Source organism: Nycticebus coucang, chromosome 20, assembly GCF_027406575.1.
Source record: "Nycticebus coucang isolate mNycCou1 chromosome 20, mNycCou1.pri, whole genome shotgun sequence".
NCBI lineage: Eukaryota > Metazoa > Chordata > Mammalia > Primates > Lorisidae > Nycticebus > Nycticebus coucang.
In genome coordinates, this window is record NC_069799.1 from 31,594,281 (window position 1) to 31,614,350 (window position 20,070).

The following is a 20,070-nucleotide window of genomic DNA, read 5'->3' on the forward strand; positions in this document are numbered from 1 at the left end:
TCTGCTCTATTATTGATGTAACTTAAAACCAAGACTAATTTTTCATGTCTAGAGTTTGCCCACTGCTTTGAGTTATCAGGTGCAAGATGATCACCTACTTTTCTTTTCCCCAAATTATTTTCAGATTTAACTTCACAATATGTTCTTTGCCAGTGACTTAAAAGCATATATAATTGCAACAAAACAAATTACATTAGTTCATCTGCTGCTTATACCTTAAACAAAACTCAGATGTTAAGATAATTATTAAATAATTTAAAGAAATTCATGCTGTTCTGAAGTTAATGAAGGTTCCTAAAATTTGTCATTCTTTAGAGAAGGACTTGAAAGCATCACTTTTGAGAAAAGAGCAAGAAATTGATGCTGGAGTAATGCATAGCCTCTCATTTTGAAACCAAGGTTCACATAGTCAAGAGTGATTTGAAGCAGCTTCTCTATAACAAACTGTAACAGTAATAATGATAACTTGTCTTACATAGACAGAGTACAAACACAGTTTCAAATTAAGAAATTGGTATCCTAACTTTAGAGTCAACCAGTTGGTTTTCAAATGTTCTAAAAACACATGTATATATGAGGTATATGCCTGTGTTTTATATACAAGATATATGAACATATATTCCTGTACATACATGTATATAAAATATGAACTGTATTTTCAGTAGTGTTTATAATGAAACAGATTCCTGAAGCTAAATATCTCTACAAATTGACTTCTGAGAAACCAACCACAGCATCAAATCTGTTGTATGGAAAAATCTGTTGTGGGCGGCGCCTGTGGCTCAAGGAGTAGGGCGCTGGTCCCATATGCCAGAGGTGGCGGGTTCAAACCCAGCCCCGGCCAAGAACCAAAAAAAAAAAAGAAAAAATCTGTTGTATTCCTGGGCAGTGCTTGTGGCTCAGTGAGTAGGGTGCTGGCCCCATATACCGAGGGTGGCGGGTTTGAACCCAGCTCCGGCCAAATTGCAACAAAAAAATAGCCAGGCAGGGTGGCACCTGTGGCTCAAAGGGGTAGGGCACCGGCCCCATATGCCGGAGGTGGCAGGTTCAAACCCAACCCCAGCCAAAAACTGCAAAAAAAAAAAAAAAAATTATATATATATATATATATATATATTCTCCTGAGGAATAACTCATGTACTTCTGAAGATATTTCTAGGCCAATGGCAGGTTAGTGGGCCAGCACTAGCACCTAAATGAATTCTAAGGACAGCTTATTCATCGAGAATACAGCCCATTTTAAAATTATTTAGCTTACTTCAGAGGTCATTCTTGATAGTCCCCACTAATATTTACTGGTAAAATAATTTTTCATAATGAAGGAGGGTATGAAATGAAACCATATATTGTAGTCTCTTTCAGTAACAAGTTTTTCCTTCTTTGTCTTTCTTTTTCTCATTATAAATGCAGTACAACTGGCTTTATCAACTATTGAAGAATTTGCCAGCTTTCCTGGATGGCTCATATGGCACTTTGAGAATACTGCACATTTCCTCCATCACACTTACAAGGAGGTTGTCAATGTAGTCCTCCAGTTCCCACAGGTGGGTGTCTTTCCTCCTAAGAAGTTCTTTGTGTTTCACCATTTCCTGTAGCACCTCTTTGTAGGTCAGACTACAATGTTCTGCAGTGGGGGATTTTCCGGGATTTTCCTGAGGTCTTCATTGCATGTTGAATTCATATGAAAACTTGAAGATGATATTATATTGAAGTCCTGAATTTTAGTTGACTCAGTCAAAATAGTCCTCATGATTTTCACTAAATGCATTAAATGATTTCAAGTCACGAGGGCTGTCAGATCCCCCATTGTTGAGTTTATCAAATCTTCTGCTATCTTTTTTCCAGTCACTCTTTCAAACAGGCTTTCTTCCTTTTCTCTCTTTTCTTTTCTTACTTCAACTGATTTTCAAAATAAATTCATGATGCTGTCCCATGATTCACTGCTTTCTTCAAATGGATTTTTCTTCCTTTACAGTGTTGCAAATTTGGGGGATAATGAAGCAGTCACATTTGTAAATGGGTCATTTTGTCTTCCAAAAGACTCATCTTCATCCACGATGCTGTCATGTTGGTTACACCTGAACAGCCTGTGTGCCAATTTATTTTTTTATTTTGAGACAGGCTCAAGCTGTCACCCTGGGTAGAGTGCAGTGGCATCACAGCTCACAGCAACCTCCAACTCCTGGGCTCAAGCAATTCTCCTACCTCTGCCTCCCAAGTAGCTGGGACTATAGGTGCCGGCCATAAAGCCTGGCTATTTATTGGTTGCAGCTGTCATTGTTGTTTGGCGGGCCCAGGCTGGATTCGAACCTGCCAGCTCTGGTGTATGTGGCTGGCACCTTAGCCGCTTGAGCCACAGGCCCCAAGCCAGGTTGATTCAATTTAGAAGTATCAAAGTTTAATGTTCTGTGTGGAGATCTGAGACTTCCACTTTCTGGAACCATTCCAAAGGAATCTATCTGGTATCCAAGATGTTTGACCTCTGGTGCTAGACTCAGTTTCTCCCAAGACATGTGGGACCCAGATAAATCAGACACTGAATGTGCTGATGAGAGTCGCTAAGGACCCACAAGAAAAGATGCCTTTGGCTTGGATTTCATCTGTATTTCACCACTTGAAAATTCGGTATTGGTATCAGGCATATGAGTACTCGGTATAATTGCATAAGATGCGTCAGATGTCCCATCATTTTTTTCTACCTTTCATTTTATCTTTTAATTTTGCAATCTTGTCCTTTATTAATAAGTCAAACATACTTGCTGTCATATTGTTCCTCATAAATTGATCTTTTACCTTTATCCTATATCTCGCCCCTGTTTCGGGTGCTTTTTCCTTGTTTGGATTCTACTCTAAAGCACTCCGTTTTCCTTCCTTGTCCTCAAGCATGCCATTGAGATTAATTGCCTCCTACCCTAAAAATTTATCCAGACCCACCAGGAACTTGTGCATGACTGTGAGGAAAATAATGTATTTTTCTGGATTCCCCTACATTAGCAATCCAGATAGCTCAAAAGAGGCCTCTTCCTTCCAGACTGGTTTAAGGATTTTCTCAGCTACAGAGGTGGAGTACTTTTCCTTGACCAGTTGAATTACAGTGTATGCGTCGTTGGTGCCACTTTTGCCTTTTGGCTTGAAGCACTGTGACCCGCACGTCGTCCTTTTTCTCTTTAGGGAGTTCACAGTTCGCCGGTCCCAGAGGGAGAGCCAAATTCTTTAATCACTGACATCCTAAGGACACCTAACGGGGACAGGTTCAGGGTTGCTCAACTTCCCAAAGGCTAATGTCAAAATGCCGCACGGGGACACGTTCCTTCCTCTGGAGAAACTGGGGCCGCCATCCCCTGGCCGCGCCGTCCAGGCCTCCGCGGGGGCCCCTGCGCCACGCGCAGCCACCTTCCCGCAGCTCCGACCGGGGCCGGGCAATCAGCGAAGGCGGCTCCCGGGCCTGTGGGCAGGTGAGGCCTGGCCACCCCGGCGGGCTGAGGCGGCGGGAGGGAGCCCCCAGCCCCGGCTGTCCACCCGCGGCGCCCCGCCTGCCTCCTCGCGGCCGGGCCGTCCTGGTCTCGGTGCCTCCCACCCTCCCCGCACCCGTCCGTGGGCCGGCTAGGCCCCGTCCTCCCGACCCCGGTAATACGAGCCAGCACGGTTTCGCTCCCTCTACCAGACCTCATCCTCCTCCTTCCCTCGCCACAGCTGGGCTCCTCCTCTGGGGGCGGGTGGGTCGCCCGGGGGTGGAGCGGGACTGGGGCGGGGGGCGTGGCCGCGTCTGCGCCCGCAGGACGCCTCCGGCTGCTGGCAGCGGGCGCGGAGCTCCGCCCAGCTGGCTGCTGGCTCCACACTTAATTAAATGTACATGGATATGCCCACCCACAACGAGAGTGTCTGTGAGGAGGGCACGGGTGATGGCATTTCTTCAAACTGACCACATACAAACTGACCATGTGATTCTGCTGGGAAGCCTGGACTGAGAACCACTTAATGACCACATAAATCATTTGGTAGTCTGCTCCCCACTCTAAGTAACCTGATCCTGTAGGTTTGGAAGGGGTTCATAAATTGGCATACGTAAGTGGTTCCCAGTTTGATGCCAGGACCCATTGTTGTGCCCAGTTCTACAAAGACCACACTGCCAAACAAGCCAAATTTACATTGGAGTCCTTTTATTGAAGAGCCAGCTGGAGACTGCCTCAGTGTCCCAACATGGGGTTTCTGAGAGCAGCCCTGAGTTCTTCAGGCTTGATCTGCATCCTGGTTGGCACACAGGCTGTTCAGGTGTATCTAGGTAAGGTAGCAAGCAAGCATAGTACAGAAGCAGAATTTTGCGTTAGCCATACATCTTTTAATATTTTCTCCCTATACATCTTAGTTTTTGTACTTGCCCCCATACATCTTCGTCTCAGTATTTTCTCCACCTGGTATTGTTTAAAGGTCAGTCCAGGGAAAGTTGGTGCCTCCTGGTTTGTTTCCTAGGGAGTTAGCCAAGCAAGAAACTGGGAGTGAACTAGAAGCAAAAAATCAATTAGGACTTTCTCATTTATCTTGGGGGTGAACTAGACTTACTTCATTTCTCTTTTTTTTTGAAAGCTTGCAGTCTAGAAATTTGCCAGGAGTTAGCTGGTATTTTTCTATCATAGCCTAGGCCTGACACCATTAGCAGCAGCACTCAGCTGGAGGCAGCAGGCAAAGCTCACAGAATGCCTTACACCCCAAACCTATCACAACACAAATACTTTTGGTCCAAAGTGAAAACCACCAATCACTATCTTGAAGCATGACATTCTTTGCTGCTCCTTTAAAGTTTACAGATCTGGAGAAAGCAGCGATGTGTGAATAACTATGCATTTAAAAATATTACACATACAGGCATCGATGCAATGTTTATTGAGCATGTACTATGTGCTCACAAGTATGCTGTGTGGCACTGTGTGGGGAATTTACATAACAGTCCAAGAATTAGGTACTAAGAATGCCACAATTCTCAGGATTTCGATCAAGGGTCCAGCATTTCCATTTCTTTCTCTGTTTTTCTGTCATTGGAAAAACTATGCAATAAAAGCTAAATATCGTCTAGCACTGTGGGAGGCTGAGGCAGGTAGATTGCCTGAGCTTACAGGTTGGAGACCAGCCTGAGCCAGAGGGAGACCTTGTCTCTAAAAAATAGCCAGGTGTTGTGGTGGCTCCTATAGTACTTAAGCTACTAGCAAGGCTGGGGCAAGCAAATCACTTGAGTCCAAGAGTTTGAGGTTGCTGTGAGCTATGACTGTATGCACTCTACTCTGTCTAAAAAAAAAAAATGCAAAATACCATCTGGGTGCTGTGGCTGACAGCTGTACTCTCAGCATTTTAAGAAGCCAAGGCAGATAAATTGATTGAGGCCAGGAGTTCAAGACCAGCCTAGGCAATGTGGTGTGATCTCATCTCTATAAAAAGTTTTAAAATTACGATTAAGGCTCAGTGCCCGTGGCACAGTGGTTGCGGCACCAGCCACATACACTGAGGCTGGCAGGTTTGAACCCAGCCCCGGCCAGCTAAAATAATAATGACAACTGCAACAACAACAAAAATAACTGGGCATTGTGGCAGGCACCTATAGTCCCAGTTACATGGGAGGGAAGAGAATTGTTTAAGCCCAAGAGTCTGAGGTTGCTGTGAGATGTGACAACACGGCACATCTTGAAACTCTGTCTCAAACAAACAAACAAAAAACCAAATAAATAAAAAATAAAAAAATAAAATTAGGGTTAGGTGTTGTGGCTCATGCCTCTAATCCTATCACTCTGGGAGTCTGAGGCAGGATGATCCTTTGAACTCAGGAGTTCAAGATCAAGCTGAGCAAAACTGAGACACCATTTCTACTGAAAATAGAAAAATTAGCTGGATGTTGTCCCAGATATTTGGGAGGTTGGGCAGGTAAATCGCTTGAACCTAGGAGTGTGAGGTTGCTGTGAATTATGCTGATACCATAGCCCTCTAACCTGAGTGACAGAGACTCTGTCTCATAACAAAAAAAAGTTTAAAATTAGCCAGGTGTGGTAGCTGGCACCCATTGTCCCAGGTATTCAGAAGGCTGAGGCAGGAGGATCTTGAGTCCAAGAGTTTAGGGCTGCAGTAAGTTGGTGCCACTGTACTCCAGCTTGGGTAAAATAGTGAGACACTGTTTGAACAAAAAAGCTATCCTGGCATTGAAAGGCAAATAATAAAAAGGATAAAGCTAAACACAGGTAAATAGGAATAATACATAAAGAAAGGGTATAGTTCAGACATTTTTTTAAATTGTTCTTGCATTTAAAATTTCCTTTGACTTGTGGAGCAACTATTGAATTTGCAGAATTGGAAACATTGCTTAGTTGGATATCTCTATAAGTACTTGTTTTACATGAGGAAGAAATTAAGGCCCCCCAAATCTAGCTTTTTTGTTCTCATTTATCTGCTTTTTGGTTTCAGAACATTGTGAGCACCAGCTCTAGAGAAGTAGCAGCAGCCACCCAAACTGTGATCTCCTTTAGTCAATTCTAAGTGGAGAGATTCAAGGATGGGACCAGACCTAGATGAGACCTCAGAAGAGAGTGAATATTGGTAGGGTAGGGCAGGGCAGGGCAGGGCAAGGCAGGGCCTGAAAGGAAGCAGGCCCTGGGCCTCTCATCTCTATATCAATGTGGTATCCAGGTCTGTCTTTCCTGAGCCTGCCCAACAGAAACTGTACTGTCAGATTGTGTGTAATTTTATTCTGTTTTAGCCACTTTTTAATTGTGTAATATACAATAACAAGCAATTTAACTGAAACCCTTAGGATTTCTAGGGTAAATAGCTAAATATTTATTCTTAGCAAGGTAAAGCAAAAAAAAAAAAAAAATAATAATAATAAATTCTTCTGCCCATAAATAGTCTTTCATGTACTGATAGCAGAACTCACCCAACACAAGAGAAGTGGCCCAAATGAAGCAGAGTTCTTTGCATGTCTCCCATGTATACCAATGTTTTTGATGCAGTCTTTTATCTCTTTGCTCTGAAATAAAAGTTCATGGATGATAGAGACCATGACTGTTTCACCTATTTCCCCAGTGACCACATGAAATAAAAACAACTGGTTTATCTATGAGTTTGTCTTCAGACCTCATCCTTGTTCTTCACTCGAGTTTCAGGAAGTTGGATTAACTCTCATTTGGGTACCAACCAAAGAGATTCTATGAGGAACAAAACAACCTGGATGACACATCCTCCTTTCTCTGACCAGAAGAACAACTAGATCTTGTTGTCATCCTGAACCTAGTCTGAACAAGACATCCTCAACGTCTCAGAGACACCTGGGTGCAGGTGAGAGGGTTTGCAGTGAGCCTGGGCTGATGCTCCCATGGTAACCCAGTCAGAAGAGACTCAGGCTAAATCTTTGGGATCAGAATAAAGAATGAACTTGCCCTGGGGGAACAGCTGACACTGGGTCCAGGTGTAATGATACCTGTACCTGATCAGCTAACTCTTGGGGATGAGGAAATACAAGAATACTTTACTCTAGGGTGGTGCCTGTGGCTCAGTGGGTAGGGCGCTGGGCCCCATATACCGAGGGTGGTGGGTTCAAACCCAGTCCCTGCGGGACTGCAACAAAATAAATAGCTGGGCATTGTGGCGGGTGCCTGTAGTCCCAGGTACAGGTATTATTACACCTGGACCCAGTGTCAGCTGTTCCCCCAGGGCAAGTTCATTTAGGAGGCTGAGGCAAGAGAATCGCCTAAGCCCAGGAGTTGGAGGTTGCTGTGAGCTATGACACCACAGCACTCTACTGAGGGCGATAAAGTGAGACTTTGTCTCTACAAAAAACAAAAAAACAAAAAACCAAAACTTTACTCTAGTAATAGGGTGTATAGGCAGGTGTAGTTGTGATTATGGTTCCAGCTATTTTGTGGTCCTGACCTTCCACTGCTGAAATAATTGTTTATACTTACAGATTCTGCTACCACATTCTGTTTATGCCAGGAGGACCTCCCAAAACTGCAGCAGGTCGCTGGAAACTCAAAGAACCCTACAAAGGGACACTGAGAAAGGGGCTTCAAGGGCTGGGGAGAGGAAAACCTGACCTGCTGAACCAGGAAGTCTAGAGTACTCATAAGAATATGGATGGGATTGATTCAAGATGGATAAAGGACTTAAATTTAAGGCATGAAACAATAAAAATCCTCCAAGAAAGCATAGGAAAAACACTGGAAGATATTGGCCTGGGGAAAGACTTCATGAAGAAGACTGCCATGGCAATTGCAACAACAACAAAAATAAACAAATGGGACTTCATTAAACTGAAAAGCTTCTGTACAGCTAAGGAGACAATAACCAAAGCAAAGAGACAACCTACACAATGGGAAAGGATATTTGCATATTTTCAATCAGACAAAAGCTTGATAACTAGGATCTATAGAAAACTCAAATTAATCCACATGAAAAAAGCCAACAATCCCTTATATCAATGGGCAAGAGACATGAATAGAACTTTCTCTAAAGACGACAGACGAATGGCTAACAAACACATGAAAAAATGTTCATCATCTCTATATATTAGAGAAATGCAAATCAAAACAACCCTGAGATATCATCTAACCCCAGTGAGAATGGCCCACATCACAAAATCTCAAAACTGCAGATGCTGGCGTGGATGTGGACAGAAGGGAACACTTTTACACTGCTGGTGGGACTGCAAACTAGTACAACCTTTTTGGAAGGAAGTATGGAGAAACCTCAAAGCACTCAAGCTAGACTTCCCATTTGATCCTGCAATCCCATTACTGGGCATCTACCCAGAAGGAAAGAAATCCTTTTATCATAAGGACACTTGTACTAGACTGTTTATTGCAGCTCAATTTACAATCGCCAAAATGTGGAAACAGCCTAAATGCCTACCAACCCAGGAATGGATTAACAAGCTATGGTATATGTATACCATGGAATACTATTCAGCCATTAAAAAAAATGGAGACTTTACATCCTTCGTATTAACCTGGATGGACGTGGAAGACATTATTCTTAGTAAAGCATCACAAGAATGGAGAAGCATGAATCCTATGTACTCAATTTTGATATGAGGACAATTAATGACAATTATGGTTATGTGGGGGGAAACAGAAAGAGGGAAGGAGGGAGGTGGGTGGGGCCTTGGTGTGTGTTACACTTTATGGGGGCAAGACATGATTGCAAGAGGGACTTTACCTAACAATTGCAATCAGTGTAACCTGGCTTATTGTACCCTCAATGAATCCCCAACAATAAAAAAAAAAAAAAAAAAAGAATATGGATGGGAAGTAACCTAGGTAATCGATGACCAATAGAAAGGGAGAATCAATGACCAATAGAAAAGGGCAATACTACCTCAAAGCTCAGAGAGGCCAATGAAAACCTTGCAGCCAATTATTATTTCTTCTTCTTCTTCTTCTTCTTCTTCTTCTTCTTCTTCTTCTTCTTCTTCTTCTTCTTCTTCTTCTTCTTCTTCTTCTTCTTCTTCTTCTCCTTCTCCTGCTCCTTCCCCCTTCCCCCTTCCCCTTCCCCCTTCCCCCTTCCCCTTCCCTTTCCCCTTCCCCTTCCTCTCCTTCTCCTCCTCCTCCTTCTCCTCCTCCTTCTTCTTTTCTCCTTCTTCCTTTTTTTTTGAAGCAGGATCTCACTATGTTGCCCTCCATAGAGTGCAGTGTTGTCATAGCTCACAGCAACCTCAGACTCTTGGGCTTAAGCAATTCTCTTGCTTCAACCTCCCAAGTAGTTGGGACTACAGGCACCTGCCACAACACCTGGCTATTTTTTTGTTGTCATTGTTGTTTAGCAGGCCTGGGCCGGGATTCGAACCTGCCAGCCTTGGTGTATGTAGCCAGTGTCTAACAACTGAGCTATGGATGCTTAGTCTTGCAGCCAATTTCAAATGGAGAGGGTATTTAATACTGAGAAAGGAGACTTCTTAGTGATCCCGAGAAAGCAGCAGGCAGCTGCTGCAGAAGAACTCCTTCTCTAAAGATAAGACCAAACTTTACACTGAGCTGAAATAATCTTTTTTTTTTTTTTTTAGTGGAACAATCACATTTTATTAACTATGCATCAATGTTGAAACATTAAAAACCATTTAGTTTTAGTAATCAAGACAAGTTTATTAGCTCATAACCTAAATAAAGCATTCTGAAATTCACTGTGCACTCCAGGTCACAAACACTCAAGAAGCATTACTTTCAGCTAAGATAGTACTCTTAGAGTAATGCTTTCTTTAAAGATGGAGGCTATTTAGTGCACATTGATATAAATATTTCTATAACCTTTCAGATAGGAGTTATCTTTACTGTTCTCTGATATCAGTAAAGATGTAGAAGTTATTTTTATTTTCCAGTGATATCTATAAAAATGTTTTTATTTCTACTCATATTACATCAAGTAATATTAAAATTTCTATGTCCTTTATTACATCAATAATATTCAAGACTTATTGTTTCTTTTTACCATAAAGATATGTCAGTATTTTAACTAAAGCGTCAGTTTTTTCCTACTCAAGACAGAAATGGTAAAATAATGCATTTTCAAAATGTAGTAAGTTTTATTCTTTAATACAGAGATAAAATGTCTCAATTACCCAGTGTGTGCTTAAATGCATCATACTTTTATGATTCAAACCTCCTCTACCCAAATTTTTTTCTTTAGATTTTCTTAATGTAGTTTATATTTGCCATTGAATTTCCATAGAAAAATTGACAGTAATCATATTCACATGACATTAAATAGCCACTCTAGCCCCGAGGCAGAAACAACAGATCAACAGATCACGTAGTTTCATATAAATGTTAAGAATAAAGCCATCAACTAATCTGAGGACTGAACTGCATCAATATTTGCTTTTGAATATATATATATATATATTTATTTTTTGTAGAGACAGAGTCTCACTTTATGGCTCTCGGTAGAGTGCCGTGGTGTAACACAGCTCACAGCAACCTCCAACTCCTGGGCTTAAGCGATTCTCTTGCCTCAGCCTCCCGAGTAGCTGGGACTACAGGCGCCCGCCACAACGCCCAGCTATTTTTTTGGTTGCAGTTCAGCTGGGGCCGGGTTTGAACCCGCCACCCTCAGTATATGGGGCCGGTGCCTTACTGACTGAGCCACAGGCGCCGCCCTGCTTTTGAATATTTTTGAGCTGAAATAATCTTGAAAAGCAAACAAACAAACAAAAAAGACTCTATAATTAATAACAATACCCTGGTTTCTAACATCTGTGGACATAACTATGTAGCTTATATTAAGGAAAAAAAGGTGTAAAAGAGCCTGGAAGAAAACTGTTTGTTGGAACTGAGCATTTCACTCCTTGAGGCACCTGAGTTCTCACGAGCAATAAAAGATTCCTTCCTCTATATTGTTAATGTAAGTGTATGTTGTAATTTGCCATTTTTCCTACAACATTTTTGGTTCCCTGACTGGGAAACCAAGCAGGTGGATTAGGACTGAGAGACTCTGGCGGCTTTCCCACACTGGGTGTAGTACCCCTTGTGGGTACTCCCTGGCACCCTGACTGACTCTGTACCCTAAGAGCTCCCGTGAAAATTACACACTGGGTAGCCAGGCGTTGTGGTGGGCATCTGTAGTCCCAGCTACTTGGGAGGCTGAGGCAAGAGAATCACTTAGCCCAAGAGTTTGAAGTTGCTGTGAGCTGTGATGCCATGGCATTCTACTGTAGGCAACATAGTGAGACTGTCTCAAAAAAAAGGAGCGGGGGCAGCGCCTGTGGCTCAAAGGAGTAGGGTGCTGGCCCCATTGCCGGAGGTGGTGGGTTCAAACCTAGCCCCAGGCAAAAACAAAAACAAACAAACAAACAAAAAAGATTACACGGGGGCAGGGGGTGGTGGTGGCGGGGTTCGGCAAAGTGGCAAGGAGGTCCCATGGTAGTCCTCTGCAGCAGCAGCTCACCAACAGAGGAACAAACATACTGGGGAAGAACACATTTGGATTTAGGTAAGAACTGGATTAAAAAAGGGTTTAATACTAGTAAATCCCTCAGAGAGTGGAAGAGGAGCTTGATTGCCTCCTTGAGGCAGGAGCCTCAGTAGAAAAGGAAAGGAATTGACCACCACGAGGCAGGGGGCCTTAGTAAGAGAGGTTAAAAGAAACAGGAGGAGGCAGGGTGCCTCCATCAGGCAGAGGCCCTCAACAAAAGTAAAAGGGATTAAGAGGAATTGTCTAGCTTCTGTGAATAAGTGGTATGTGAAAGACTCAGTGACTGTATAGCTCCATGACTGGCCACAGTTACAGAGCTCAATGGGACCCCAACCTGCAGTTCTGTGGAGATATCATAAGGCATAACAGTGATTTGCTGTGCAGTGGCACCCAGGCCCGGGGTTTATACAAGTGCACCTTAGCTAAGACACTCCTTAAAGCCTCACAAGTGGCATGGCCAGGCAGGTGCCTGAGAGATCTTCAAACTCCCCCCATTTGTTTGTCTGCACCACAGGGATGAGTCCTACCCCATCTAAGAAATCTCCCATAGAGTTAATGGTTCAGAATTTTAAAAAGGGCTTTGTAGGGAGTTAATGGTTCAGAATTTTAAAAAGGGCTTTGTAGGGAACTATGCACTTACTATGACCCCTAAAAGGTTGGGAAAACTTTGTGAGTCAGAATGGCCATCCTTTGGAGTAGATGGGCCATCATAAGGGGGTTTAGATATCAGTTTAGTAAAGTAAGTATAGAGAATAGTGACTGGTAAGCTTGGACACCCTGATCAGTTCCCATACATAGACACCTGGCTGACACTACATTACAGCCTTCCATGTGGCTAAGAAGATAGGCAGCAATTGCAATCGTAGCTAAAGCAGAAGAACAAAAGATTAAAAGACCTAGTGACAAACTAAAAGGCGAAGTACTAGTAGATCCTAATCCAGATGAGTCACCTGAAATACAAGTAAAACCACGACAACATTTACTGACAAAAGAACTATTGATCTGAAGGTTCCTACACCACGTCTATTGTTAATTATAACTATGCCCCAGGAAGAAGAGTGGAGATTATTCATGAGGCCAGAACAAGGAAACAGTGTCAGAGTTAACTGCTAAATAGCCTAAGGTATAGACAGAACACAACCCCCTGGACTGGCCATAGACCAGGAGCCTGTATATGTGGAACTAAAGTCAGGGGCACAAACTGTTAGACAAAGGGCATATCCAATGCCAAGGGTGCACTGGAGGGAATTCAGGCTCCTTGAAACAGGCTAAAGTCTTATGCCAGTCACAATGGAACGCCTTCTTGTGCCAGTACCAAAACCAGGAACCTAAGAGTATTGCCTTGTGCAGGACTTAAAAATTAGCTGATCAAGCTACTATAACTGTGCACCCAACAGTGTCAAACCTGTACACTCTTCTTAGCTTGGTATCAGCAGAGGTTGCTTGGTTCACTTGTTTACATTTGAAAGATGCCTTCTTTACTATTCAAGTAACTCTAGTAAGTCAGAAGCTGTTTGCCTTCCAATGGAAAGCCTCCCAAACAGGAGTTGTTCAACAACATACCTGGACTTCGTTGCCACAAGGGTTCAAAAACTCCCCTACAATCTTTGGGGAAGCACTGGTCAGGGACCTGTCAACCTTTCCTGCACAACAATTACAGTTTACTGCAATATGTGAATGATTTACTATTAGCCCATGAGATGGAAAGGATGTGCTCAAGGAACTGATATGTTGTTAAAGCATTTAGAGAACTGTGGACATAACATTTTCTGAAAGAAAACAGGCAATTTGTAACCTGCCTGTTTCCAAAGCTAGGTGGCAGTTGTGAGAATTTTTAGGGGCAGTCAGCTTCTGTTGCCTATGGATCCTAAATTTTACTGTGCTTGCTAAGCCCTTGTGTGAAGTTACAAAGGAGGGTGATAAAGAGTCCCTAGTATGAAAAGTCCTCAGGAAAAAGCATTCCAAGCCATTAAAGAAAAGAAGTCCCACCTAGGACATCTGCCCAAAAGACAGAAATTGCAGCACTCACCAAGTCTCTGAAATTAAGTAAAGACAAGACAGTCAACATTTATACTGATTCAAAGTTTGCCTTTTTTTTTTTTTGAGACAGTCTCATTATGTCACCCTTGGTAGAGTCCCCTAGTGTCAAGCTCACAGTAACCTCAAATTCTTGGACTTAAACGATTCTCTTGCCTCAGCCTCTCAAGTAGCTGAGACTACAGGCACCCACCACAATGCCCAGCTATTTTTTTTTTGTTGTTGTTGTAGTTGTCATTGTTATTTTTAGCAGGCCCTGGCTGGGATTGAACCCGAGAGCCCTGGCGTATGTGGCTGGTGCCCTAACCACTGAGCTATGGGCACCAAGTCAACATGTTTTTAGCTTTTTTTTTTTTTTTTGAGACAGAGTTTCATTATGTCACCCTTGGTAGAATGCTGTGGCATCACAACTCACAGAAACCTCAAACTCTTGGGCTTAAGTGATTCTCTTGCCTCAGCTTCCAAAGTAGCTGGGACTACAGGGCACCTGCCACAACGCCTGGCTATTATTTTTGTTTGTTTGTTTAGCAGGCTCTGGCCGGAATTAAACCCATCAGCCCCAATGCACATGGCCAGTGCACATGGCCTTCACCCTAACCACTGAGCTATGCGTGCCCAGCCCAAAGTATGACTTTTTAACCCTGCTGGTGCTTGGTTAAACTTTGAGAACATTCAAGTGAACTTTACTGAAATGCCTCCAGCAGAGGAAATTAGTATCTGCTAGTATAACTCAGGGTAAGTCAAAGCTTTTCCCTCAAAGTGAAAAAGCCAAAGACATCACATGTTTTCTACTTAGAGAAATCATCCCTCAATATGGCCTGCCTCTTTACATAGGCTCTGAAAATGGAGCTTTTGTGCCTCCATCTCTGAAGTAGAAGGTAAAATGCAACTCCCTGTGTATTCCACAGCTTCTCTACCAAAGGGAGAGTGAATTTAATTACCATTGAGACACTGTTTGGACAGAATCTTAAGGTTAAGTTAAACATCTAGCTCTTATAACATAGCAGACTTTTAAAGAAGCTTGACTGAGACTTTGTGTACAATTTTCTTTTTTTCTAAGTTTGGAGTTAAAAATAAAAGGAAACAGTAAGTAGGGGAGAAAGAGATACGTAGAAGGACATGGATATGAAGATATACTTTTTTTTTATTGTTAAATCATAGCTGTGTATATTAGTGCAATCAAGGGGTACAATGTGCTGGTTTCATATACAATCTGAAATATTCTCATCAAACTGTTCATGCAGCCTTCATGGCATTTTCTTAGTTACTGTATGTAGGCATTTGTATTGTGCACCTAGTAAGTTTCGCCTGTACCCATTCCAAGATGCACCACAGGTGTGGCCCCACCCATCACCCTCTCACAACCATAACATCCCCCCTCCCTTCCCCTTCCTTGGTCCTTTCTCCATAGTATTGTGTTATAGTTGGGTTATAGCCTTCATGTGAAAGCTATAATTTAGCTTCATAGTAGGGCTGAGTACATTGGATACTTTTTCTTCCATTCCTGAGATACTTTGCTAAGAAGAATATGTCCCAGCTCCATCCATGTAAACATGAAAGTGGTAAAGTCTCCATCTTTCTTTAAGGCTGCATAATATTCCATGGTATGTATACATGTACCACAATTTGTTAATCCATTTGTGGGTCGATGGGCACTTGGGCTTCTTCCATGACTTAGCAATTATGAATTGGGCTGCAATAAACATTCTGGTACAGGTGTCTTTGCTATATGTGATTTTTGGTCTTCTGGGTATAAGCCTAGTGAAGGAATTATAGGATTGAATGGCAGGTCTATTTTAGGTCCCTAAGTATTCTCCAAACATCCTTCCAGAAGGAACGTAGTAGTGTGCATTCCCACCAGCAGTGTAGAAGTGTGCCCTTTTCTCCACATCCACGCCAACATCTCTGGTTTTGGGATTTTGTTATGTGGGCTACTCTTACTGGGGTTAAGTGATATCTCAAAGTAGTTTTGATTTGCATTTCTCTGATGATTAAGGATGATGAGCTTTTTTTCATGTGTTTGTAGATTGTGCGTCTGTCTTCTTTGGAGAAGTTTCTCTTCAAGTCCCTTGCCCACCCTGAGATGGGGTCATGTGTTCTTTTCTTGCTAATACATTTGAGTTCTCTGTGGATTCTGGTTTTTAGACCTTTAATGGAGGTATAACCTGCAAATATTTTCTCCCATTCTGCGGGCTGTCTGCTTGCTTTACTTACTATGTTCTTGGCTGTGCAGAAGCTTTTTAGTTTGATTGGGTCCCAGTAGTGTATTTTTGATACTGCTTCAATTGCCTTGGTAGTCCTCCTCATAAAATATTCACCCAAGCCGATTCCTTCAAGAGTTTTCCCTGCACTTTCGTCAAGTATTTTTATAGTTTCATGTCTTAAGTTTAAATCTTTTATCCAGTGAGAGTCTATCTTAGTTAATGGTGAAAGGTGTGGGTCCAGTTTGAATCTTCTACAGGTTGCCAGCCAGTTCACCCAGCACCATTTGTTAAATAGGGAATCTTTTACCCACTGAATGTTTTTTTTTTTTTTTTTTTTGTAGAGACAGAGTCTCACTCTATGGCCCTCGGTAGAGTGCCGTGGCCTCACACAGCTCACAGCAACCTCCAACTCCTGGGCTTAAGCGATTCTCTTGCCTCAGCCTCCCGAGTAGCTGGGACTACAGGTGCCCGCCACAGCACCCAGCTATTTTTTGGTTGCAGTTCAGCCGAGGCCGGGCTTGAACCCGCCACCCTCGGTATATGGGGCCGGCGCCCTACCGACTGAGCCACAGGCGCCGCCCCCCACTGAATGTTTTTAATTGGCTTGTCAAATATCAAATAACAGTAAGTAGCTGGATCCATCTCTTGGTTCTCTATTCTGTTCCAGACATCTACTTCTCTGTTTTTGTGCCAGTACCAGGCTGTTTTGATCACTATGGATTTATAGTACAGTCTCAGGTCTGGTAGCGTGATTCCTCCTGTTTTGTTTTTATTGCTGAGTAATGTTTAGGCTATTCAAGTTTTTTCTGATTCCATGTAAAATGAAGTATTATTTTTTCAAGATCTTTAAAATATGACAATGGAGCTTTAATAGGAATTGCATTAAAATTATATATTGCTTTGGGCAGTATGGACATTTTAACAATGTTGATTCTTCCCAGCCATGAGCATGGTATGTTTTTCCATCTGTTAACATCTTCAGCTATTTCTTTTCTTAAAGTTTCATAGTTCTCTTTGTAGAGATCTTTCACATCCTTTGTTATGTATACTCCCAAATATTTCATCTTCTTTGGCACTACTGTGAAAGGAATAGAGTTCTTGACTGTTTTTTCAGCTTGGTTATTGTTGGTGTATATAAAGGCTACAGATTTATGGGTGTTGATTTTGTAGCCTGGGACATTGCTGTATTTCTTGATCACTTCTAAAAGTTTTGCAGTAGAGTCCCTAGTGTTTTCCAGATATATGATCATATCATCTGTGAAGAGTGAAAGTTTGATCTCTTCTGACCCTATGTGGATACCCTTGATCACCTTTTCTTCCCTAACTGCAATGGCTAAAACTTCCATTACAATGTTAAAGAGCAATGGAGACAATGGGCAACCTTGCCTGGTTCCTGATCTAAGTAGAAATGATTTCAATTTAACTCCATTCAATATGATATTGGCTGTGGGTTTGCTGTAGATGGCCTCTATCAGTTTAAGAAATGGCCCTTCTATACCAATTTTCTTAAGTGTTCTGATCATGAATGGATGCTGGATATTATCAAAAGCTTTTTCTGCATCAATTGAAAGAATCATATGGTCCTTATTTTTAAGTTTGTTTATGTGTTGAATTACATTTATAGATTTACGTATATTGAACCAGCCTTGAGAGCATGGGATAAATCCCACATGGTCATGGTGTATAATTTTTTTGATGTGTTGTTGGATTCTGTTTGTTAGGATCTTATTGAGTATTTTAGCATCAATATTCATTAATAATATTGATCTGTAATTTTCTTTTCTTGTTGGGTCTTTCCCTGTTTTAGGGATCAAGGTGATGTTTGCTTCATAGAATGTGTTGGGGAATATTTCTTCTTTTTCTGTATTTTGGAAGAGGTTTAGTAGTATAGGTACTAGTTCTTCTTTAAAGGTTTGGTAGAATTCTGACATAAAGCCATCTGGTCTTGGGCTTTTCTTTTTGGGGAGATTTTGTATAGTTGATGCTATTTTGGAACTTGATATAGGCCTGTTCAACATTTCCACTTCATTCTGACCAAATCTTGGTAGGTGGCGTACTTTCGGGTTTTGGTTGATTTCTTTCAGATTTTCATATTTCTGAGAGTAGAGTTTCTTGTAGTATTCATTAAGGATTTTTTTAATTTCTGAGGGGTCTGTTGTTATTTCATCGTTACCATTTCTGATTGATGAAATTAGAGATTTCACTCTTTTTTTCCGGTTAGGTTGGCGAAAGGTTTATCTATTTTATTGATCTTTTCAAAAAACCAACTTTTTGATTTATTGATCTGTTGTGTAATTCTTTTGTTTTCAATTTCATTTAGTTCTGCTCTGATTTTGGTTATTTCTTCTGCTGGATTTGGGGTTGGAGTGTTCTTCCTTCTCCATTTGCTTGAGATGTCCCATTAAGTTATTACATTTCTCTCTTTCCGTTTTCTTGAGGAAGACTTGCAGTGCTACAAATTTCCCTCTTAGGACTGCCTTTGCAGTATCCCAGAGGTTCTGGTAATTTGTGTCTTGATTGTTGTTTTGTTCCAAAAATTTGGTGATTTCCTTCTTAGTCTCATCTATAACCCATGTATCCTTTGGCATAAGGTTGTTTAGCTTCCATGTTTTTGTATGGGTATGCAGGTTCCTGTTGTTATTGAGTTCAACTTTTATTCCATGATGGTCTGAGAAGATGCCAGGAATAATTTATATATTTTTTTAAGTTTGCTGAGGTTAGATTTGTGGCCCAGGATGTGGTCGATTTTGGAATATGTTCCATGGGCTGATGAGCAGAATGTGTATTCAATTTTGTTGGGATTTAATGTTCTGTGGATGTCTGTTAAGTCCAGATGTTGAATGGTTAAGTTTAAATCTGAGATTTCTTTGCTTAGCTTCTTTTTGGAGGATCTATCCAGCACTGCTAAAGGGGTGTTAAAATCTGCAACTACTATGGAAATGGAGGAAATCAAGTTACTCATGTCTGTTAGACTTTCTCTTATAAATTGAGGTGTGTTGTGGTTGGGTGCATAAATATTAATAATAGAAATATCATCATATTGAGTATTACCTTTAACAAATATGAAGTGTCCATCCTTATCCTTAATTATTTTTGTTGGTTTAAAGCCTACTACGTCTGCGAACAGGATTGCAACACCTGCTTTTTTCTGCTTTCTATTTGCCTGGCATATAGATGACCATCCCTTCACCTTAAGTCTATAATTGTCTTTTAAAGTAAGATGCGATTCTTGTATGAAGCAGATATCTGGCTTGAGTTTTTGTATCCAGTAAGCCAACCTGTGCCTCTTTAGAGGACAGTTTAAACCATTCACATTAATTGAGAATATTGATAAGCCTTTGGAGAGTCCAGTGGACATTTTTAATCCTTTTGTGACTGTGGAAGTTGGAATTTGATCAAAATTTTCTGGGTGGGTTTACTTTTGTGGTGGAGGATTATGCTGGTCTTTATAGAGGATAGGTCTGAGAGAGCTGGTTTAGTTATGGCAGATTTCTTTAACATGTGAATGTCATTGAAGTATTTAATTTGTCCATCATAAATGAAACTCAGTTTAGCTGAGTGTAGGATCCTGGGTTGAAATTTATTTTGTTTTAGGAGATTAAAAGTCGATGACCATCCTCTTCTAGCTTGAAAGGTTTCAGCAGAGAGATCTGCAGTTATTCTGATATTCTTCCCCTCGTAGGTAATGGTTTTCTTTCGTCTGGCAGCTTTCAGAATTTTCTCCTTCATATTAACTTTAGTGAAATTGATTATGATGTGTCTGGGGGATGTCTTATTTGGGTTGAGTCGTGCTGGAGTTCTGAAACTGTCTGCTATCTGAATTTCAGAATCTCTTGGCATGTCTGGAAAGTTCTCCTTCATAGTCTCATGGAGAAGAGACTCTGTGCCT

The 20,070-nt window shown here is 41.6% G+C and overlaps 1 pseudogene; it reads right to left on the reverse strand.

Annotated features, from left to right (window-relative positions):
- Positions 1 to 1,134: 1,134 nt before the first annotated feature.
- On the reverse strand, positions 1,135 to 4,389 carry LOC128572569 (rab11 family-interacting protein 2-like; annotated as a pseudogene).
- Positions 4,390 to 20,070: the final 15,681 nt, after the last annotated feature.